General features: G+C 40.8%; 3 non-coding genes across 3 annotated transcripts; 1 reads left to right on the forward strand and 2 right to left on the reverse strand.

Moving 5' to 3' along the window:
- Positions 1-12,447: 12,447 nt before the first annotated feature.
- On the forward strand, positions 12,448-12,520 carry Trnav-uac (transfer RNA valine (anticodon UAC)). Its single transcript has one exon. It is a non-coding gene; the product is annotated as a tRNA-Val (tRNA).
- Positions 12,521-22,032: 9,512 nt separating this feature from the next.
- Trnan-guu (transfer RNA asparagine (anticodon GUU)) lies at positions 22,033-22,106 on the reverse strand. The gene has a single exon. It is a non-coding gene; the product is annotated as a tRNA-Asn (tRNA).
- A 987-nt stretch (positions 22,107-23,093) lies between these two features.
- Positions 23,094-23,167, reverse strand: Trnan-guu (transfer RNA asparagine (anticodon GUU)). Its single transcript has one exon. It is a non-coding gene; the product is annotated as a tRNA-Asn (tRNA).
- Positions 23,168-25,021: the final 1,854 nt, after the last annotated feature.

A 25,021-nucleotide genomic window follows, 5' to 3' on the forward strand; every position in this document is an offset into this window, starting at 1 on the left:
TAGTGATTTCAAAAATATCTCACCAAATAGGAAAATTTCAAAAACGAGAATAAAAAAATTAAATGTGGTGCCAATGCGGTATAGATCCATCAACCTTTATGTCAGTAACCCACCGTCGTACAGCTAAGCCATTGTTAACACAACTTGACAGAAAAGCCTAGCATGTCATTTAGTATGTAGTCTGCTGTCCCAAATTAGCGTCATGGGGGCTTATGTGAAAACATAAAAATTGCAATTACCGACTAGATGCATATTTTCACATGATTTTCATAAAATATTCAACAGCCATGTAGAGAAAACTTAAACGAATCTATTGATCCTAATTTTATTGATATTGAAGTAGTGTGAGCTATTTTTAGTGATTTCAAAATATCTCACAAAAAAGGGAAAAATAAGGTAATGAGGAAGACGAAAATTGAAAATAGTGTGTTGCCAGTATAGAACCATTGTCCTTCAGGGTGGCAATCGAACGTCTTACGACTACGGCATGGTTAACAAAATGTAGTTAAAAAGCATAAAATATCTTTTTGTATGTAGTCTGCTGTCCCAAATTAGCGTCATGGGGCCTTATGTGAACAACATAAAAATTGCAATCACCGATTAGATGGATATTTCCATATGATTTCTATAAAATATTCAATAGCCATGTAGAGAAAACTTAAACGAATCTATTGATCCTAATATTATTGATATTGTAGAGGTGTGAGGTATCTTTAGTGATTTTAAAAAAATCTCGCAAAAAAAGGAAAATGAGCAATTAGGAAAACGAAACTTAAAAATAGTGCGTGACAGTATCGAACCACTAACCTTTGGAATCGCAATCGAACGTCTTACGACTATGCCACGGTTAATAAAGTATTGTTAAAAAGTATAACATGTGTTTTTGTATGTAGTCTGCTGTCCCAAATTAGCGTCATGGGGCCTTATGGGAAAAATATAAAAATTGCAATTACCAATTAGATGCATATTTTCACATGATTTTCATAAAATATTCAACAGCCATGTAGAGAAAACTTAAACGTATCTAATGATTATAATATTATTGATATTTTTGTAGTGCGATGTATCGTTAGTGACTTTTAAAATATCTCCAAAAAAAGGAAAAATGAGGAAAATGAAACTTAAAAATAGTTTGTGGACAGCATAGAACCATTATCCTTCAGAGTGGCAATCGAACGTCTTACGACTATGCCACGGTTAACGAAATATAATCAAAAAGCATAACGTGTCGTTTTGTTTGTAGTCTGCTGTCCCAAATTAGCGTCATGGGGCCTTATGTGAAAAACATAAAAATTGCAAATACCGATTAGATGCATATTTTCACATGATTTTCATAAAATATTTAACAGCCATGTAGAGAAAGCTTAAACGTATCTATTGATCCTAATATTATTGATATTGTAGTAGTGTGAGGTATTTTTAGTGATTTCAAAATATCTCACAAAAAAGGGAAAAATGAGGAAATGGGGAAAACGAAACTTACAAATAGTGCCTTGACAGTATATAACCACTAACCTTTACGGTGGCAATCGAACATCTTACGACTCTGCCATGGTTCACAGAAAATAACTAAAATGCTTAACATGTCTTTTTTTATGTAGTCTGCTGTCCCAAATTAGCGTCACGGGGGCTTATGTAAAAAATATAAGAATTTAAATCATTGGTTAGATGAATATTGTCATATGATTTTCATAAAATATTTAACAGCCCTGTGGAGAACATTTAAACGAATCTATTAATACCAAGATTTGTTGATATTGCGTTTGTTTAAAGTGTCTTTGGCGATTGTATAAAATCTCACAAAATAAGATTAAAAATTACAAGTAATAAAAAAACATTTTCACAAGAGCCCTAACTGGTATTGAACCACCAACCTTCGAGTTGGTGTTCCAACACCGTACGACTAAGCCACTGTTGATTGATAATAGAAACACAACCTACCAACGTTATTTAGTTTATTGTCTGATGTCCCAAATTAGTGCCATGGGAGCTTATGTAAAAAATATGAAAATTGCCATCACAGGTTAGATGAATATTGTAAGCTGGCTAAGGTGATGAAGTTTCTGATTTATAACCGGAATTTAGGCGAACCCAGGGAAGTAATAATAATTGGAAAAATGTTAGCTTTGGATGATTAAAATGAATTAACAATCTCTCTTGAAAAAAAAAATTTCGTATGGTTAAAAAGAGTGAGCTGAAATATATAAGCAAAGAAATACAATCAGTCACTATGTAGGGTTGAACAACCGACTTTCAAACTTGCATGCCAAAGCCTTATGACTGTGCTATGAACGTTTTGTAATTTTTGGTATACAACTTATACAAATCAATATAGTCTGCTGTCCAGATTTAGCGTCATGGGAACTTATGGGAAAATAGACTAAAATCAGTCAGCAATTAAATGAATAGTATATGTCTATGTTAGTAACAAATTTTAACGCATTGTTACGAAACAGTCGACGAACATTCTTACGGCGATATTTGGTAGGATAGGGCAAGTTAAAAACAATTTTTTTCGGTTTAAAATTTCGGACATTACGGCGTGTTTACGGGAAGTGCTTATGCTTTTTTCTCGAAAATTTGAATCACATTTATTTTTTCGTTTTTACCGTGGAACCTATAACCTATTGGCTACTTAAAGAGCGAAGTGTTTAATACAATTTTAAAAATCCATATTTTATGTTTTTGGGGTGAATTTCAATTGCAAGTTACCAGGCCTGAAAAATGAAGTATCGTTTTGATAGCTCATTGTTTTGGTTGTTGAAACATAAATTTCGCAATATTTTTCTATTGCACCCCCTTCGGTGTCTTAAGCTATTCGATTCAGAATTAAAAACTGAATCGAATGAATAAATTAGTTTTTAAAAATAAGAATGTCCAGAATTAGTAGAAATGTCCAATGAATTAGGGTTTTTGTCCGAAATTAGCAGATCGGCTTTACACGCATTCCCCATAAGAAAGGCTGTTAGCCCAAACGCTGTCCCAATTCGCTCTTTTACCTTAATTGACGAAGTGTAAAAGACACCGGAATCGCGGCTGATTCGCAAATTTAAATTCTCATTTTCGAGTTTCTATTGTTTATTCTATTTTGCGGATATTGGAAAGCGTATTGTTTTGCTGACATGCGTATTCAGTTGTACCTAGTGATAAAGTTAACATACGTTTACGTGGGTAGTCCTTCTTTTAAAAATATATGAAAAGGTTCATTGTAAGGGTTGGCACAGGTTTACTACCGAAAGTAACTGCCGAGAGGAAAAAGTAACAAAAAATACGAAGGAAAAAAAAAATTCGTCGCACCAGTACCTTTTGGTAATAAACTGGGACCGAGCCCTGCACTGAATCTTTTCATTCATTTTAGAGAACGATTAAATAGATGTTTGTGCAAGAGAATTTTTGTAAAAGATCGGTAATATTACTAAGAACAACGTTGAAAACCGTTTTCTAATACAATTTAGCCTACCGGAAGTTACTTTAATGTGTTATAGTATTATTCCTCTTTATCTGATTAAAACAATTAATACTACATTTAATGTTATACTCTACATATAAGTAACCATAATCTTAGGTTAATTGTAGGGCCATCATTTGAACATATACATACATCATCAGCATAACATATACACATATACAGGGGTCCAAAAAATATAAGTATTGAATCATTCCTTTTCAAAAGTTTTTGTTTATACTAGTTTATTTTTACAAATTTACCGAAATGCTTAAAGTTTTATAAAACTAGTTGATTTTAGATTTCAAAGTTTTCAGGTCATTATTTGAATTTTGCGTATAACTGGGAAAAGGGATTGTCTATGACCCTTGAAACCATGCTGACCTACTCATAAAATCACCAACCGGTTACTACCCGAGTAGTCATTTCGGTTTGTTTCGGTTCAAGATTTCCAGGTAGCCGATACCACCTTCCACAAACAGAAAAAAATGGCTGTTAAGCTGGCGTAAAATAATGAAAAAATACAATGTATGACATCCTGGGCAAACGGTGTATAAAGCATTGTAATCGGGTTTTTGAACAGGTTTTTTTCTAGCATCGGTTTAGATCCCGTAGCTGACCCAAATACCCACAGGCAGAAAAAAGATGCCCCGAAACCCGTTGGAACTTCACCCAAACTTTGGGTCTTTCGACTACCTTTAAGTCAAAGTGATATCACAATGTATTTAGAAAAATTAAATACAGAAAGTACTAAAGCGTGTATTAAATTCAGTAAAAATACTGATGCTATAGTGGTAATGGTTTCAGTAATTTCTCTAAGAAATGCGTCGTGGCTTGGTTTAATCGTTTTACATAGAGCGAAAAAAGGTTTAAAAGGTAAAAATCTGGGATTACCTCAATATAAATGAAGAAAGATACTAAAAGGATGGTTACGTGAGCCACAGATGGCGTTGACAGTCGGTAACGGCCATAAAAAACCAAATATATACATAAAAAGATCAAAAAATATTGAAATAAAACTGTAAACAACACCTTGAATTTAATTGGGGAATTGCACGGGGAAAAGAAAACACAGAATAAAGATGGCCGATTTCGACGTTGTTGAAAAGGTTTGCATAGACATGTAGCGGATGCTAAGTTCCGCGTTCTCGTAATAAAACCTATCCCACCTGGAGTTTTTTTAACATTAGAACAATAACGAAATTACATTTTAAAATACGGAAAATTGCCGAAATTAGCCGTCATTTTTTGCGATTTTGTAGACTGAAATCACGATATATCAGGAAAGATGGACAAACGTAGTGAAGCCATTCCCTTGAAAACTTTGCCAACTTCTGTTTCTAGTAGACAGTGTTATTTCATGTTAAGTATACTCAACTTGTAAACAGAATCATTGCAGAAATTGACCAAGATAAAAAAAAATTTTCATATTGCATGTCCAACATCATTCTTGCAATAAAATAATAAAAACAATCTAGTGGCCATTATGATTTACAAAAATCCCACCCTGTATGGATCCATTTAAGGTAAGAAAAAGTCTTCACGATTGCATGGAGGTTCTGTTGTGTTGAAGATTGCAATGAAGGGCGCTATTGCTGCTAACTGCTAAAGCAGCTTAACAAAAAAAAGTTGAGAAGATGCCTTAAAATTATACATAGCCGAAAAAAGAATAAAAACTGTTGAATAATACTAGTACATGAACACGTCTTACAGCTATGCCAGGGTTAACAAATAATAGGTGAAAACCATAGTATGTCATTTAGTATTGTTGCAACTGTTGCCCTCTTTTGTCTCATTTTATTACCATGCTTGTTTCCCCATATTGTTGCATTTCTACCCCTAGAGGTCAGGTCGAACCTGGTCTCTCCTTTACTTAGAGAGCGATTCGGGATTCGGCCCGACGTCCGATATGACGTCAAGAGGGGGCTGTTAAGCTGGCCACCCTCGCGTGAATCTTTAAGAAGGAGCTTAGTGTGAACTGGCTTCCCTTCGAGTATAGTGTCTGTAAATAGTATGTTGTGTGTTATTTTGTATTATTTTTTGTTGTAATTTCTGTGGCATTGTATGAAAAAATATGCAAAACTGTAACAGTACGTAGTCCCAAATTAGGGTCCCAATTAGCGTCATGGCGAGCTTAAGTAAAAAACTTCAGAATTGCAATCATCAGTTAGGTGAATATTATCACATGTTTTTCATGACAAATTCATAGCCAAGAAGAGTAAATTTTAACGAATCTATTTATACCAGTGCTTGTTGATATTGCGTTACTTTAAGGTGTCATTGAATATTTAAAAGTATCTCTCTGAATGTGATAAAAAGTTAGAAACAACTCGGGCTCACGTAATAATATCTATCCATTGTTTTTTATTTTTAATCAAAGTTTGTGAGATTTTGCAGAATTGCCAAAGACACCTTAAAGAAACGCATGTCAACAAATATTGGTATCAATAGATTCGTTTAAGTTTTCTCTACATGGCTGTTGAATATTTTATGAAAATCCTGTGACAACATTCATCAAATGGATGATTGTAATTCTTACGTTTTTTACATAAGCTCTAGTGACAATAATTTGGGACAGCCGACTATATACTAAATGACGTATTATACTTTTCTTATAAATTATGTCAATGGTGGCCCAATCGCAAGATGTTTGGTTGATAAGTCAAACTGTTTAAGCTTCCTCTACATGGCTGTTAAATATTTTATAAAAATTGTGCGACAATGTTAATTTAATCGGATTGCTATTCTTATGCCAAGCTACATCATCCATTTAAATAACGATACTAGAGGGTTGATGGATCGATACTGTTTGGCACAAATTTTAATTATTTTTCATTCTTGTTTTTTTGTTACATATTGAACTGCACATGTTTGTAAGAAAAACGTGGGAAAATAGTAGGGAGTTCTAGTGAGTTTCGCCTGATCCTGATTGAGTCAAACAATGAAAGGAAGTGTATTTTTTTCAACAATGAAAACAGAAAAACAGTGTAATTTCACAGGAATATCGGAAAACAAATGGCTGAATGTATAAAAAACCTATTTTTCTAACCCTTTTTCTTCAACGTCCTTATTTCTTTAAAATAAAACAGATTTATTAAATGTAAAGGGATAAAACTGAAAAGCTTTTGCTTATTTTACTATGGTATCCATGCAAGTTGGACACCAAAGCTAGGTTTACCATGTTCCTTCAGGATATCCCTACGGAAACAGGCCTTATGGATCCAGGAATCGCAAATCCTATATTGGTTGCAATCATCCTCTGTACCTGTGCTTTTACCACGGCATACAGAGAACACGTAGCAACTTTTCTTGAGTTTCTTCGTCAAAGGTAGAAAGAATCCCCGACTTTCAGTCTACCTTGAAGCCTCGATAACCGCCCCGATCCTTAACGACGTTATCTGTCGTCCTTTTGCCCTTTTTTCCTTTCGTCTTCGGACTGTAAAACAGAAGAAATAATTATGAGTAACTGGTGAAATCAACCATTAAACTAACGAAGAGTTATAATCATACCATGGAAACCCACCATTTTTGACAAAGTGACACTGGAGTATTTTCCTCCGATGATCATGGTGTTAGCAGCGACTGGAAATGTCCGTTTCCACCAAAATTCCGTTTAATCGATGATTTTTAAAATGAAAAATTGAAATTACATTTCCATATATTGGAGATATCGCTCATCTCATCCACTTGACCCTATCCATATCACTCAACTGGTCGACCATCCTAGAATTTTGACCCTATTTTTCAGATACTAGAATTTGAATAAACCTGTCTATTATTATTGGCGAAATAATTTTCAAATTCTCCCAGGATTACGTGTACACTCTTGAGTTTTAATATAGTGTTAAGGCATGTTTCGAAAATAAAGATAATAAAATCCTTACGTATACTAGGTTCAGAGATGAATCTGGAATATCCGATGACAGTCTTGACCAATGGACTCCAGTTAGTGACACCCAGGCAAGAGGCTGAATGCATCTTTGGACTAAGAATGGATTTGATCGACCAATAAAAAAAGATCGATCAAAGGTGTCGAAAAAATCTAGTAACAACATATACTTACAGAATCAGGAAACCTCTCAGAATAAAGATCTGATAGCAATAAAGAACTTCCTTGAGCAGGAGGATCTTCAATCCAGTCCAACGAAGAAATAGGGACGCCATCGAAAGCGAGGACCATGTCACCGCTATTTCTCTCTCCACATTCGTCCTCTTTTGACAAACATTTGGAAATTCTAAATGCAAACGCTGCTATTTAAGAAGTCTTTTAAATGTTTACATACTTACAAACTTTCTTCACGGCGTAGGGATTTCATGGATACAAGCCACAAGGTCTGAAACCGTTTTGCCCATTAGTAGGTCCAGCCTGCCACACTTCGTTGAGCAAATGGGCTATATTCTTCACTGTGATTGTTATTGGTCGGATCCTTTCCTGTCCACTCGTTAACTTTAGTTTTCCACAAACTCTTCAAGGACTTAAAAAGACCCACATCACACGGCTGCAGTACATGCGTGGTGTTTGGGGGAAATCAGATTAAGATAATGGTTTCCGTGTAAATGTCTGAAATCCGGATATTAATGTGGCTGCGGTGACCATCCAGATACAGGACGACGGGGAACTATGATTCCTTGATCTCCAGTTCAGGAACAAATTGATGTGACAGCTAATGGCATAAGGCAACGTCCGTCATCCACACTTTTTTTGTACAAAATACTTGAAAACCAGATGGCATTTGTTCCGTCACCATCCATTGCTGCGTCCGTTCATGAGGGCAAATCGCAAAGAGGGGTAAAATCCACCCAGACGCCGAAACTGTTGCCTAAAGAGAGACGCCAGTACCTTCTACCAGACGACGTCTTGGTAGAACCTTTCAATGAGATAAACGTCTTTAGTCCCACGTAAAGAAAATTTTAACGCAATTGAAAGACCTCGTAGGGTCGGCGAAAATGCCCTCTAAGCCGTTGTCCCTATGAAACAAAATTATAAATGAATAAAAATTCTTCCTTATATGTGTTAATCGATAAACGAACTGCGAATGTGGATAAGTAGTGCACTATGCTATAAACAGGTGGGGTGTACAGCAAGAACCAAACTACGGCAACTAAATTATGCAAATGATGACCATCTTGAAATATTTTTCTACATGCGTATCCCATTGCAGGAGGTCGTGAGACGCAATTTGGCTCTTGCCGAGGTCCACAATTTCCGCTGTTCTCAGTGACAGGTTTTGCTGCGTGCTAAATTTCGGAAGCCATATTTCCGTCGGATGGAATCCAGCAATTCCTTGTTTGACACCGGAAACTCTACGCTAACCATACTCCGGACCCAATTAGCGATAATGACTTCATCTTCTTCTAACAGAAGAGTTGGCCTTCCTCTTTGGTTTTTTATTGGTCCTTCATTGTTGCAACCACTGGCAAACTTCAAGATCTATTCTGCGAACATAAGCAAAATTATACTTAGCAAAAACAGTTCTAAATTTCATTTAATTATTTAGCTTAATTAATTCATAATATTAATCAGCTTTTGGACAATCAAGTTACCTGAAAGATTTAGGGGATAGTGGGATGAGCTGGGATAGTTCAGGGTAAAAGTTTGTAACGATTATGTAAAAAACTACAGAAATTAGAAAAAAATAAATAACGGAATTTTCTTTGCTAAAATTATTGCTGCAATTTAGCGTTTTTTACTGCAATTATACAAATTAGCATATATTTTATGCATACAGACATTTAGTTTAGCCACTTCTTCATCGTTTGCATAAAAAAATCCATTATTGGGGAACGTGAACTATGTAGTATCTAATAGAGTTAATTTAATAAATGCTTTAATAGGAAAGGCTGAAGGGCTAAGAAGAAATTCTTTGTAACATTTTAACAATTCCTCAACTTGTTTACCAAGAGAAGGACTCTACCAGAAGAGTGGATGACCCGGAATGACATAGAATTACCCATCACGTGACAAAATAATAAATATTTCAGATTTTCCTATAATACTATTTTATTAAATAAACTCTATTAGATACAAAATAGTTCATGCTCCCTTGCAATTAAAATTTTAATAAAATAAGAAATAAATGTTATCTAACCATTTAAGTAATCAATTAACACCGTCGGTCTTTCAAATGAAAAAAGGATAGAAGCCGACGCTCTTACGCAATAAAGGGCCTACCGGATTAGAGGTTCAACGTCCCTACACAAATAAGGTTGAAGGAATAGGACTATCTCTTAGGAGAAATAGGGCCTGTCCCATGGAGAAATAGGACTATCCTAAAACATTGGAAAAGTCAGTCCCATTTCTCCCAGTCCCATTTCTACAGGAGAAATAGGACTGGAAATTATCAGTCCTTTTTTTTCAGTCCTATTTCACCGGCTATCCTTGTTGTGGTTCGTTTTGCTTCCCTAATATTCCTTTGAAGGACGGATAATTGTGCAACATTAGTCGTTTGAATGTTACCTGCTTGTGTTCTAATTTGTCGCGTGTTTCTAGTACGAATAAACTAGTTGTCTGAAAATGTTTGTTTTGCTAATTTTCATTTTTAATTAAGTTTCTTTAGAAATACTAGCAACATTACATCAAGGGCTAAAAACCACACACTCTGTAAAACAAAATCGATTATGCTAAAAGAGATGTATCATGTATCTCTCTATCTCAATTTAACAATAAATAAAGTAAGTTTTAGTTCCTGTAAACGAAACAAACGGTAAGCTTTTACTTTTTCTTCAACAGTGAGTTACGTATTGTGATAATGATGTTTTCCTTTGAATTGCAGTTGTACGCAATTGCATATCGAAGTAACTATGGCAGTTTTTAGACACCAACAAAAGACAAAAATTAATGGATGAAGAACAAAACCTTTCTAACATAGAAAAATAAACTTAGATTCAATTCGACATACCTTACCATTAATAACTGTTGTTCTGTTTGTTTCTACCTTAATAATAGAATAGGATATCATGCTTTTATAAGGTTTATGTAAATTCAATCCCGTTACCAATGACCCACACGGCACGAGGGGCTCCTCAGTACCTCTGCAGAACTTCCTACTTTCCTCCTCAGTCTTCTCCATAATCGTCCTAAATTCCTCTTAGAACCTTCTTTTTGGTCGCCTGGTAGCTGCCTGACAGGCTCTTCAGTCACTCTTACATCATCCTCAGCTAGTACCTAGAACCTCCCATGATGCAAAATATTGCGTGATATATGTCTTCGATATACCCAGCGGCTTTACATAAGTTTAATAGCATTTGAATGCAATTAAAAAATAAAATTAATATTAAACGACAACGGAATATTGGAGATTGTATATTCGATTAAAAAAACTTCACCTTTTATTAGGATTGGCGGTGAAATGGGACTAAACCGAAATAGGACTGTGAGAAATAGGACTGACTTTTAAAATATTTTAGGTCAGTCCAAATTCTCCAATGCATTAGTCGTATTTCTATTAGAGATAGTCCTATTTCTAAGATTGTTCCAATTGGAACGATGAGCCTCCAATATGGTAAAGCGTCGGCTTATATCCATTTTCCTTTTTAAAATACCGATGGTGTTTACTCATTACTTAAATGGTTCACAAAACCTTTTTTTCTTATGCTATTTGAATTAAAATTACAGGAGAACATGAATTATATTGTATTTAATAGAGTCCAGTTAACAAAATACTATAGAGCAAAATCAGAAATGTTTTTTACTTATATTGCACTTCATGTGGTCATAACAAACTTTTCCAATTGCACTAATGTTTTACTATTTCATACTACTATCGTTACATAATATACAGCTCTTACGTATTCAGATTTTGCTCTAATAGTATTTTATTAATTATTTATTAAATACCATGAAATTACATGTCCAGTTACGGAGGAGGTGCAATACGTTAGTCCATAGGCATTTTTTAGGTGGTATGATTGAAATCGGTCTCTTATTTCACTTATTGTAGTGCTCGACCTCTATCTTATTGAAACAGTTTTATTGTTTGCGTTTTTAATTGTTTCTTTTGGTTGCCTTTGTTAGTTTATTAACGTTAGCGATTAATTTTTGCAACCTACACATTGTCTTCGTTATTCGCGTGAAAAACAGCCGCCTTAATAATTTATTGAATAAAAAAAGGTAAACCCCAAAATTTACATTATCTAACAATTTTACTTGAGCCAAATGTTTTTGTGATACTTTAAAACTCACCAGTCTTACTTTCATGAAGGGATCTCCTAAAGCACTCCTGACCATATCACCAACAATGTCTTGAATTGAAAATATTGGCACTCCACAATTTTCCAGCCTCTTGTGGCCTTCCTCAGTACTTCTCAACGGTATGATTGATGCGCCGGGGAGGCTAAGAGCCTTTTAGGAGGTTCCCAGGAAGGAGCTCCAGTTACAAGTTATTGAGTGTCGCCGCGTCAACATTTCATATTCACGGAAATGTATGACGCGATGTCCAACGCATGAAACACATCCAATCAGCAACAAGTAACATGTAAAGTAAAATATAAAAATAGAATTCAAGGAAATGTCAATGACACTTGAATTAATTATATTTATAAAATATACTTTTAAGATAACGGACAATAAACATAATATATAATTAGAATATAAAAAAAACAAACAATGTTCGATCCTGGGTGGGAATACGACATTTAAGTGAAAAGCAAATGTGAAACACGACTTGATGATTCATCGTTAACGTTTCCTGGCTAGCTCAGTCGTTAGAGGATAAGATTGGTAATAAATTGGTCGTAGGTTCGAACCCCGCCTCGTACGAGTAGTGTTGAATGTTCATCAGGTCAATTGCTGTTGGTATATTTGGCTGTAATAGTTGTCTGAAATGCGTTCCCATAGTGTAGTGGTTATCACGTCGGCCTAACACGCTGAAGGTCCTCAGTTCGATCCTGGGTGGGAACAAGACATTTAAGTGAAAAGCAAATGTGAAAGACGACTATAAATTTGGAATTTCCTGATTTCGTCATGATTTGATTAAGACCGTTGCTGGTGACATAAATTGAACGTTCTCATAGTGTAGCGGTTATCACGTCGGCTTTACACGCTGAAGGTCCTCAGTTCGACCCTGGGTGAGAACAATCGGTTTGCATTTTACAAGATTGACTCATTGATTCGTCAGGTCACCGCCATCTGTAAGTCTGTAAGGCAACCAAATTTGTTTGACATCAATGACATGAATGCCACGGGACAACATTAACTAACTTTACGACAGCCTGGTTGTATTTAGCTCATATGTGGTTTTCCATTACTTAGTACTAGGCCAAGATATAGGCAAATAATTATGAAGCTTCCAAAAAAAGATAGTGCAATCGGTGTGCAGTGTCCATATTTGTTTGCACTTCATTGCATCGCCCCTGTGGGATCGAACCACCAGCATTCCGGTTAACAGCCGAAGCGGGATAGACGGAATTGCGCCACAGAGGCGCGTTGTTGTAATTTTGCGCAAAATCATGCATATGGTAAACATGGGGTAAGTCCAAACGTTTATTACAGTTTTGATTTCATATTGCTTCATTGTTCTCTAATGAAAAGGAACTACTACAGACGGTAGATTCGGAAGATTGGGTTAGAACGATTTGCTGGTACCGTTTGCCTGACACGTGAACACATGTAACTAGACTTATTTACTCACGAAATAACTCATTAACGATTTATAATAAGTTTAGGGATGTTTGGTAAGTTGAAAACTAGATTTTAGACGGATAATCTGAAAATTTCAAACACCGAAAAATACAGGGTTGACAGAGGATTCATCGTTCATGTGTCCTGGCTAGCTCAGTCGTTAGAGGAAAAGATTGGTAATCAATTGGTCGTAGGTTCGATCCCCACCTCGACGGAGTGTTCAATGTTAATCAGGTCAATTGCTGTTGGTATATTTGGCTGTAATAGTTGTCTGAAATGCGTTCCCATAGTGTATTGGTTATCACATCGGCCTAACACGCTGAAGGTCCTCAGTTCGATCCTGGGTGGGAACAAGACATTTAAGTGAAAAGCGTTTAAATGTGAAAGACGACTATTAATTTGGTTTGATTTCGTATATATTGGATTAAGACCGTTGCTTGACATAAATTGAACGTTCTCATATATAGTTGGTTATCACGTCGGCTTTACACACTGAAGGTCATCAGTTCGACCCTGGGTGAGAACAATCTTCATTTTACAAGATTGACTCATATGATTCGTTTATATCACCGCCATCTGTAAGTCGCCAAGGCCGTCAAATTTGTTTGACATCAAGCCAACGGCCGTGATAAGCTGCCTCCGCCCGTCAGCCCTCTTCGTTTGTCCGACTCTTTTCTCGACGGCTCCAACGAAGTTGCTCGTGGGAACCTTGCCTCATCCGGATTGGATCCTGTTTTGCCGTCGCTTCACCCGAAGATCCATTCGACCCGGGGGCATTCAACGCCAAGGATTACAAGTAATCTAGCGCTCGTCTTTTGTGTCCGTCATATTGGCCGGGCCTTGTCTCGGCCCCGTATTTGAGATCATTGGATGGTGAGATCCGTCCTGCCGGTCTTAACACGGTCCAGCACCGCCAAGTCATATTGGCCGCGCCTTGTCCCGGCCTCATAGTTTTAGATCATTTGACGGTGAGATCCGTCCAGACGGTCTCGTCGCGATCCCGACGCGCCAAGTCATCGGAGCACGGTCCCCCACCGGCTGCCCAGACGTGACGCGGCTATTACGCTGGGATTCAGAGGTCCCAAGCCACTACTTTACGCTGAGCCGGCAGACTCCGGCATTTGAGAACGCCCGGCCAAGGGGCATTCCTCAAATTGGTCCTTCGAACAAAATAATAACAAAAATCTGCCCGTACATTCCATAACAGTGTCGGACAGCATACATCAACAGCACCAGCAGGCGGTGTACTCCAGATTCCAGCACCTCCTAGATACGGAGGCTCGCTCTTACGAACTCTGGAAAGAGCTAGAACAAACCATCCCGAAAGGTGTGTTCAGGAGACTTCGCATCCCGGAGCCATTTCCTGAACAACGCGCCAAGAGACCGGTGGAGAAAAAGAGTCGGCCAAACCCTTACACACGACCGATCACTCCGACTTTGGACTCGCCAGCCCAGTTTTTGAACGAGCAGGAGAGGGAACAGCTAGCTGCCCTCACCAAAGTCCAAGAGTCACACTCCTCGGTAATAGCAGCGGCACAAAAGGCAGCAGAACGTGCCGAAGAACACGCCAGATTCCTGCTGGAGACGAGCAAGCTGAGACGCGATAAAGAAGAGCTCCAGAGAAGGGAGCAGATATTGGAAAGGGCGCGCGGTGTCAAAGAGTTGCCGCCCGCCACATTCCAGATACCGGGCCCACCACCGACCCCCACGGTGTTGAGCCAAGAAATTAGAGACCTCGCCGCTGGACCCTCAAAAGAGACACCCCAAGCGAAGAAAGCGAGGTCTACATCAGGGATACCACGGAGTTGGAAGAAATCTTCACCCGAAGAACGGTTGAGCAGACAACTATCAAAGCGACTGGCAAAAACAGGAATCGCATCTTCCTCTGAAGACGAAATTTTAAAGTCTCCAGTGCTTGATTAATATTGTCGATATTGTTATAATAAGTTGTTAAATAAATACCTGAAAAAAAAACATATCCCTACCACTATAAAAAAAAAACAAAAAAAACACAAAAAACACACAACAGAAATGTCAGTTCCGGCCAGGAGAACGAGACACGCGGTCACAGACCAAGATGAGACGAGTATCGACGAAAGATTGTCGATCGTCGAGGAGAAAATAGAAAAAATATACAAGTCAGGCGACTCGTACCACTCTATGTTACACAAAAGAGTCGAGGTTACGGAGAAAACGATAGGAAGGTTTATGACAGACACAGCAATAAAGATGAAAGCAATGGAGAAAAAGATAGAAGACATGGAAGATTTAGAGGCAAGATTGGCGGCAATCACAGAGTTAGTGAAAGAGATAGATGGTAGAAGCAATAAAGCGCTGAACTCTGCAGCGAAATTAATTGAACAAGCGAAAGAAAGCCTTTCAATCAAGGAACAAATCCCGGAGATAGTGGAGGGAGTAAGAGCCGAAATAAGATCAATCGTGGAGAGAACGATAGAAGATAGCTTGCCCGGCCTAGAAGACAGCCCGATAAGACGACAAGAGCCGTTACGGGCTTCGTCAAGGGCTGACTCCCCGATAGGCACGCGGGAAGAATTGCTTGAAGATCGGGCTCTGATAAAAAGGGAACTGAAAGACAGTATAGCATTGGCGGAAGCCGACGCTGAAAGTAGACAGAAATACATAGACAAGGCCGAAGCTCGATGGGTAGCCATCGTAGCGTTAAATGAAAAGCTGGCCGCAATCTCTACGGCAGCCGAAAAAGCGGGTGACAAAGAAATAGAGGACAAATTGAGAGAAAAGATGAAAAAATTAAGAGAAAAATACAAGAAAAGCGAAACCCAATCGCCAATAAACAGAACAGCGCTGCCTCTACCGACGTTTAACGGAGAGATCACAGCATGGAAGGGTTGGAGAGCTATGTGGACGGCGTATGACGCCGATCCGAGATTAACAGAGGCGGAAAAATTTCAATATCTGCGGATAAGCCTGAAAGGCAAGGCCGCAGAATTGATATCACATATACACTTTGACGAAAACCAATATCAGGAAGCAATGCTGAAATTGGAAAAAAGATTCGGGGATACAGAAAAGTTAAAGGCCCACTACGTAAACGAACTGAAAAGTCTCGTAGCCGTAAGACTGGGAGACTCAGCAACAACCGGTCAGTTGAAGAGAATCTTCGACGGGCTGACAAACGCCAGAGCTGCCCTAACGAACCTCAAAGTGGATATGGGCGGCTATGGAGAATACATCTCGGGAGATGTGTTGAAGGCATTGCCCAAAGCATTAACCTCGCGATGGTGGAGGGAAAAATGGTTCGACGAGGATCAACCGACACTAGAAGCCATTCTCAAGGAGCTTGATCGAGAGATACGGCTTAGAGAGATGGAGGAAGATCCTGTGATCCAGCCGCATAGCCCAAGAAGGGAACCTCAAGAGAGGGGAGGTAGGATGACACCCTGTTGTTTTTGTCAGCAGAATCACATACACCACAGGTGTATGGTGAATACCCCGCAGTTCAGACGAACGCTCTGCGAGCGAGAAAACCGTTGTTTGAAATGCCTCGGCAGATCGCATCGGACGGAACACTGCGTAGCCAGAGTTCCGTGTAGGAATTGCGGGAGTATAGACCATAGCCCAGCGCTATGCCTGTCAAGACAAAGACAATACGGGCCAGTCAGAGCACAGTCCCCGCAAAGACCGATGAACAGATCGGTGACGATAGATACCAATGTGAATTGTGCGCAGGCAACTTCGATCGGACTGCCCACATTCACGGCGGTATTACAAGGAAAAAATAACAGAAAAATAAAAGTGCTTGGTCTGATAGACTCGGGGAGCGAAAAAACGTTCATCCGACAGAGTCTGATCAGACGGTTAAAGGCGGACGAAGAGGATGAAGGAGAGATAAGAGTGAACACGTTTGGATCAGACCAAGCGGAAAGATCGGTGCTAAAGACCTATAGCGTATGGATGGTCCCGGAAAGACAGGGAAAAATAAAAATTAAAGCTACGGCAATAAAGTACGTGGCAAAAGCAACACCAAAGGTCCGGTCAAGACTGGTAGAGATCTTGACGGAACAAGGAGAGAAGGTCGCAGATGAAAGACATTTCAGGCCCGACAATAAAACAGAGTTTGACATGATAATAGGATGTGACTATTATTGGCAAATACTAAAACACCAGACGAGACAGGGCCCAGACGATTCAGTGGCATGTGCCAGCAAGCTGGGGTGGATTATTTTTGGAGCACCCTCAGCAGGAAATCCGAGAGAAGTGTCGGCAAACATAGTTACACAGGCCGACGGAAAAAGAGTGATGGTAGACTTCAAGGAATTCTGGGCCTTGGAGCACATGGGAGTTACGCCCCAAGAGTTAGAGGACCCGGGGTTCCTGAAAAACTATCAGGAGACTATAAAGAAAGATTAAACGGGCAGATATGAGGTTCTGTTCCCGTTTAAAAACAACAGAAGGTCGATGGAGACCAACAAAAACATAGCCGCGGTCAGATTGACAGGGCTATTGAGAAGAATGAAACGGGAGGACAAAGTGGCCTACCATGAAGTTTTTCAACAATACCTCGAGAAAGGCTACATAGAAGTAGCAGATAAAAATTACACGGGAGCATGTACGTATTTGCCGCACAGACCGGTGATAAAAACAGAAGCGGCAACCACCAAGATTAGACCGGTGTTTGACGGTTCGGCCCACCAGCAGAATAGGCCTAGCCTGAATGATCTGTTGGAGACCGGGCCGAACCTGAACCCGGAACTTTTGGCGGTGCTGCTTAGATTCAGGCAGAATGAGATAGCGTGGATGGCGGACATCACGCAAGCATTCCTACAGATAGGAATACAGGAAGAACACGGACAGATAGTCCGATTTCTATGGATAAAAGACCCGAAAGATGATAACTCAGAATGGATAGAATACAGGTGGAAGAGAGTGCCGTTCGGACTCTCGAGTAGCCCGTTCATCCTAAGAGCCGTTATATTAAAATGCTTGGATGAGCATAGAGATGAATACCCAGAGCTGGTGGGAAAATTGAGCTCGCAGTTATATGTGGATGATTGGTTGGGGGGAGCGAGTAGCATCCCCCAAGCAATCGAAGCGATAACGCAAACACAGAAGATATTTAATTCGGCCAAGATGGAACTTAGAAAGTGGACGACAAATAGCGTGGCACTCAGGGAACAGCTGCACGCGTTACAGTTCCAAAAGAAAGAAATAACGATGGGAGATAATACAGAAAAAGCAGTTAAGGCGCTGGGAGTAACGTGGGATCCGGAGACGGACTCGTTTCGGTTCAAGCCCAAGAAGATAATAGAAGAGGCCGAAGAAATGAGCAAAAGGCCGACGAAAAGGAAGTTGTTCAGCCTTGCGCTGAAGGTCTTCGACCCGCTGGGATTGATATCACCGGTAACGGTGGTAGTAAGATTATCATGCAGAAGGTCTGGATGGATAAAACAGGCTGGGATGAGCCAGTATCGGCAAGCATAATGCCGCACTGGGAGACATTCATTAAGAGTTTGTCGGACCTCAAGAACACAAAGCTGGGACGGTGGACTGGAGAGATCCATTCACCGAGACTACATTTGTTTTGCGACGCGAGTGATGACGCATACAGTGTAGCCGCATATTTGGAGAACGGAAAAGAGACAAAGCTGTTATGCAGCAAAACCCGGATAGCACCGGACCCCAAAAAATCAGTATCGACCCCCAGGTTAGAGCTACTCAGCAACTTGCTGGCAGTGAGGCTGGGGGAATACATCGAAAAGTCCCTTGGACGATCGTTTGAGAAGACGTTGTGGACGGACTCGGCGATAGCCTACTGGTGGATGAAAGGCGAGTCGGGCCGGTGGAAACAGTTCGTTCACAACCGAGTGACAGAAATCAGGGAGAAGATCGATATAGAGTCGATAAGGCACTGTCCGGGAGTTCAGAACCCGGCAGATATAGCCTCGAGAGGGGCTTCAGTGAGCCAGCTGAACCATAAGAAAGATTGGTGGTCAGGTCCAGAGTGGCTGAACAAAAAAGAGATGTGGCCGAAGAATCCAGCCCAGATGGGGCAGGATTGTACGGAAGAAATCAAGAAAGAGGAAAAAATCAAAGAGATAACGCAATGTAATATTTCGACGTCGAAAGGAAAAGAGTGGTACGAGAACTATAGTTCGCTGCGTACGATAATTAGGATCTGGGCGACAGTGAAAAGAGCGGTGAAGAGGTTCAAGGGACAGCCGAACCCCGAGACACCGCTGGCAGAAGTATTGGTTGGAACCGACAAGAAACGGTTCAACATTCTCGCAGTAGAAGAAGTAGAGCAAGCAGAGTTAGATTTATGGCGAGCGATGCAAATTGACGCATACAAAGAAGAAAGAGAAGCCATAAAAGAGAAAAAGCCCTGGAAAAATGATAAACTGAGAAAATTGGGGTTAGCCTGGGACGAGAGAAACGGGCTGATCAGGTGTTACGGCCACCAAGAAAACTGGTTGCGGCTTAACGGTAGAGAAGCGGTAATCCTATTACCAGAGAACCACTATCTGACAGGCAAACTCATAGAGCAGACGCATGAACGGTTACTGCACACTGGAGTAAGCACGACGATGGTGGAGGTACGGCGAACGTTTTGGATCCCAAAACTGAGACAGACGATAAAGAAAGAGTTAAGGAGGTGCATGAGGTGTCAGAAATTAGACTCGAGACCGTTCAACGAGGTGCCTGCACCCCTGCCAGTGGACAGACTGCAGATGGCAAACCCGTTCAACGTGACAGGGATTGACTTTGCGGGACCCTTCCCGATAAGGCTTGTAGCAAGAACCGGGCAAGCGAAAGCCTACATTTGTCTCTTTACGTGTGCGGTAACAAGAGCCGTGCACTTAGAAATGACTACAGACCAAGAAGCGACGACCTGCATCTTTGCCCTGAGAAGGTTTTTTGCAAGGAGAGGGGTGCCGAAAGCCATGTATTCAGACAACGCTAGAACGTTTACGCAAGCCGCCAAGTATTTGAGAGCGGCCTACAAGAGTGAGAAGATATATAACACTCTGGTAGACCTGAATGTCAAGTGGCGATTCTCCCCAAGCCTCTCCCCTTGGTAGGGCGGGTTCTAGGAAAGAATGGTCCAGACAGTGAAAAGATTACTATATAAAACGTATGGGAACGAATCTCTGGAATATGATTTGTTCCAGACGGTACTAGCAGAGATTGAGGACACGATAAACACAAGGCCGTTGGCGTACGTCTCGGACGACGACAATGAGCCTCTGACGCCGAAGCAACTCATCACGGGTTACAGACAAAATCAGAAACACCCGGTGGATGATGAAGAAAGAGAGTATTCGGACAGAATACCCTTAACCAAGAGAGAGAGAATAAGGAGGAACCTACTAGCAGGATGATGGGAAGACTTCTATAAGGAATATGTGGCAGACCTGGAGAAGTTCCATTGCCCGACACCGGGCAGAACGAAGCAGGTTGAGGTCGGACAGGTGGTACTTATACACGATGAGAAATCTAAGAGAACGAAGTGGAAAGTAGGCAGAGTAGCCAAATTGTACCCCGGTTCGGATAACAAATTTAGAAGAGTCGCAGTATTGGTTGCCGATAAGGTGAAAGGCAAAGGATCGAAGCCAATATACAGGGACATTAAATGTCTATACCCGCTAGAGCTAGAAGCAGGGACGATAGACGATGATCATAGAAATATCCTACCGTTCCAAGACGGAGACATAACGGACAGCTCAGACTCTGAGTTGAACGAGGGTCCAACGGGGGGAGTGTCGGAGATTCCGACGTCTGAAGCAATCCGAAGGGACAGCAAAGGGATAGACGGAAGGGCAACAGAAGCCCGGGCACTCGGCACCGAAGAGTCGGTAGCTGGGGTAAGTCCAACGCTAGGCGGGAACTAACCAAGAAGTTCCCGGCCAATGAAAATGACATACCGGTAGACGGTAGAAGACGGAAGATAAACGGGAGTTAGAACGATTTGCTCGGCGAATCCTTGACACAGAAGGTCGGAAGCCGGGAGTATATTATTGAAAGTACTTGACGTCTTTTACAGCTATGTGAGGCGGTCTCTACCGACCGCTCTCATAAGTCAACACCAAAAACCATCGTGACTGGAGCCTGTTTTAGACCAGAGTAAGGAGGGTGTTGGCAATGAAGGGACCGACGGAGGGTCGGTGGAGGGGAGTTCGAGGTTGGAGGAAGTGGAGGATCCTGCGGCTAAAACGGGTGACGGAACACCGGTGACATCTACTCCAGCGTTTAAACTTATGTATGTTTATTGTATATATTAGTCAACGGTGTTTTGTAAATGTTGAGTATATAAAGGCTGGTTTCAGCCGAGTAAATACACACAAGTTTCACCGAAGCCCCCGGAGTCGGCTCTTCATTTTTCCTGCTGGTAACTACTATCAAATCTGGTTTATATCACCTGTTTCGCTGCCCGTCGCCACTGGCCGTCAAATTCTGCCCGGCCGTGATAAGCTGCCTCCGCCCGTCAGCCCTCTTCGTTTGTCCGACTCTTTTCTCGACGGCTCCAACGAAGTTGCTCGTGGGAACCTTGCCTCATCCGGATTGGATTCTGTTTTGCCGTCGCTTTACCCGAAGATCCATTCGACCCGGGGGCATTCAACGCCAAGGATTACAAGTAATCTAGCGCTCGTCTTTTGTGTCCGTCATATTGACCGGGCCTTGTCTCGGCCCCGTATTTGAGATCATTGGATGGTGAGATCCGTCCTGCCGGTCTTAACACGGTCCAGCACCGCCAAGTCATATTGGCCGCGCCTTGTCCCGGCCTCATAGTTTTAGATCGTTTGACGGTGAGATCCGTCCAGACGGTCTCGTCGCGATCCCGACGCGCCAAGTCATCGGAGCACGGTCCCCCACCGGCTGCCCAGACGTGACGCGGCTATTACGCTGGGATTCAGAGGTCCCAAGCCACTACTTTACGCTGAGCCGGCAGACTCCGGCATTTGAGAACGCCCGGCCAAGGGGCATTCCTCAAAGCCCCTGGGTGGGCTCGAACCACCAGCCTTCCGGTTAACAGCCGAACGCGCTAGCCAATTGCGCCACAGAGGCGCGTTGTTGTAATTTTGCGCAAAATCATGCATATGGTAAACATCATTAACGTTTATTACAGTTTTGATTTCATATTGCTTCATTGTTCTCTACAAAAAGGAACTACTACACCGATGGGTAGATTCAGTATTGGGTTTCGTTTGCTGGTACCGTTTGCCTGGCCGTGAACACATGTAACTAGACTTATTTCACTCACGAAATAACTCATTAACGATTTATAATAAGTTTAGGGATGTTTGGTAAGTTGAAAACTAGATTTTAGACGGATAATCTGAAAATTTCAAACACCGAAAAATACATGGTTGACAGAGGATTCATCGTTCATGTGTCCTGGCTAGCTCAGTCGTTAGAGGAAAAGATTGGTAATAAATTGGTCGTAGGTTCGATCCCCACCTCGTACGAGTAGTGTTCAATGTTAATCAGGTCAATTGCTGTTGGTATATTTGGCTGTAATAGTTGTCTGAAATGCGTTCCCATAGTGTATTGGTTATCACATCGGCCTAACACGCTGAAGGTCCTCAGTTCGATCCTGGGTGGGAACAAGACATTTAAGTGAAAAGCAAATGTGAAAGACGACTATTAATTTGGAATTTCCTGATTTCGTCATGATTGGATTAAGACCGTTGCTGGTGACATAAATTGAACGTTCCATAGTTTAGTTGTTATCACGTCGGCCTTGCACGCTGAAGGTCATCAGTTCGTTCTTGGGTGGAAACAATCGGTTTGCATTTTACAAGATTGACTCATTGATTCGTGAGGTCACCGCCATCTGTAAGTCTGTAAGGCAACCAAATTTGTTTGACATCAATGACATGAATGCCACGGGACAACATTAACTAACTTTACGACAGCCTGGTTGTATGTAGCGCATATGTGGTTTTCCATTACTTAGTACTAGGCCAAGATATAGGCAAATAATTATGAAGCTTCCAAAAAAAGATAGTGCAATCGGTGTGCAGTGTCATATTTGTTTGCACTTCATTGCATCGCCCCTGGGTGGGCTCGAACCACCAGCCTTCCGGTTAACAGCCGAACGCGCTAGCCAATTGCGCCACAGAGGCCCGATGTTGTAATTTTGCGCAAAATCATGCATATGGTAAACATCATTAACGTTTATTACAGTTTTGATTTCATATTGCTTCATTGTTCTCTACAAAAAGGAACTACTACACCGATGGGTAGATTCAGTATTGGGTTTCGTTTGCTGGTACCGTTTGCCTGGCCGTGAACACATGTAACTAGACTTATTTCACTCACGAAATAACTCATTAACGATTTATAATAAGTTTAGGGATGTTTGGTAAGTTGAAAACTAGATTTTAGACGGATAATCTGAAAATTTCAAACACCGAAAAATACATGGTTGACAGAGGATTCATCGTTCATGTGTCCTGGCTAGCTCAGTCGTTAGAGGAAAAGATTGGTAATAAATTGGTCGTAGGTTCGACCCCCACCTCGTACGAGTAGTGATGAATGTTAATCAGGTCAATTGCTGTTGGTATATTTGGCTGTAATAGTTGTCTGAAATGCGTTCCCATAGTGTATTGGTTATCACATCGGCCTAACACGCTGAAGGTCCTCAGTTCGATCCTGGGTGGGAACAAGACATTTAAGTGAAAAGCAAATGTGAAAGACGACTATTAATTTGGAATTTCCTGATTTCGTCATGATTGGATTAAGACCGTTGCTGGTGACATAAATTGAACGTTCTCATAGTATAGCGGTTATCACGTCGGCTTTACCCGCTGAAGGTCATCAGTTCGACCCTGGGTGAGAACAATTGGTTTGCATTTTACAAGATTGACTCATTGATTCGTGAGGTCACCGCCATCTGTAAGTCTGTAAGGCAACCAAATTTGTTTGACATCAATGACATGAATGCCACGGGACAACATTAACTAACTTTACGACAGCCTGGTTGTATTTAGCGCATATGTGGTTTTCCATTACTTAGTACTAGGCCAAGATATAGGCAAATAATTATGAAGCTTCCAAAAAAAGATAGTGCAATCGGTGTGCAGTGTCATATTTGTTTGCACTTCATTGCATCGCCCCTGGGTGGGCTCGAACCACCAGCCTTCCGGTATCGACGAAATTCGTAACAGCCGAACGCGCTAGCCAATTGCGCCACAGAGGCCCGATGTTGTAATTTTGCGCAAAATCATGCATATGGTAAACATCATTAACGTTTATTACAGTTTTGATTTCATATTGCTTCATTGTTCTCTACAAAAAGGAACTACTACACCGATGGGTAGATTCAGTATTGGGTTTCGTTTGCTGGTACCGTTTGCCTGGCCGTGAACACATGTAACTAGACTTATTTCACTCACGAAATAACTCATTAACGATTTATAATAAGTTTAGGGATGTTTGGTAAGTTGAAAACTAGATTTTAGACGGATAATCTGAAAATTTCAAACACCGAAAAATACATGGTTGACAGAGGATTCATCGTTCATGTGTCCTGGCTAGCTCAGTCGTTAGAGGAAAAGATTGGTAATAAATTGGTCGTAGGTTCGACCCCCACCTCGTACGAGTAGTGATGAATGTTAATCAGGTCAATTGCTGTTGGTATATTTGGCTGTAATAGTTGTCTGAAATGCGTTCCCATAGTGTATTGGTTATCACATCGGCCTAACACGCTGAAGGTCCTCAGTTCGATCCTGGGTGGGAACAAGACATTTAAGTGAAAAGCAAATGTGAAAGACGACTATTAATTTGGAATTTCCTGATTTCGTCATGATTGGATTAAGACCGTTGCTGGTGACATAAATTGAACGTTCTCATAGTATAGCGGTTATCACGTCGGCTTTACCCGCTGAAGGTCATCAGTTCGACCCTGGGTGAGAACAATTGGTTTGCATTTTACAAGATTGACTCATTGATTCGTGAGGTCACCGCCATCTGTAAGT

The sequence above is a fragment of the Daphnia carinata genome, unplaced genomic scaffold, assembly GCF_022539665.2.
Source record: "Daphnia carinata strain CSIRO-1 unplaced genomic scaffold, CSIRO_AGI_Dcar_HiC_V3 NW_026453067.1, whole genome shotgun sequence".
NCBI lineage: Eukaryota > Metazoa > Arthropoda > Branchiopoda > Diplostraca > Daphniidae > Daphnia > Daphnia carinata.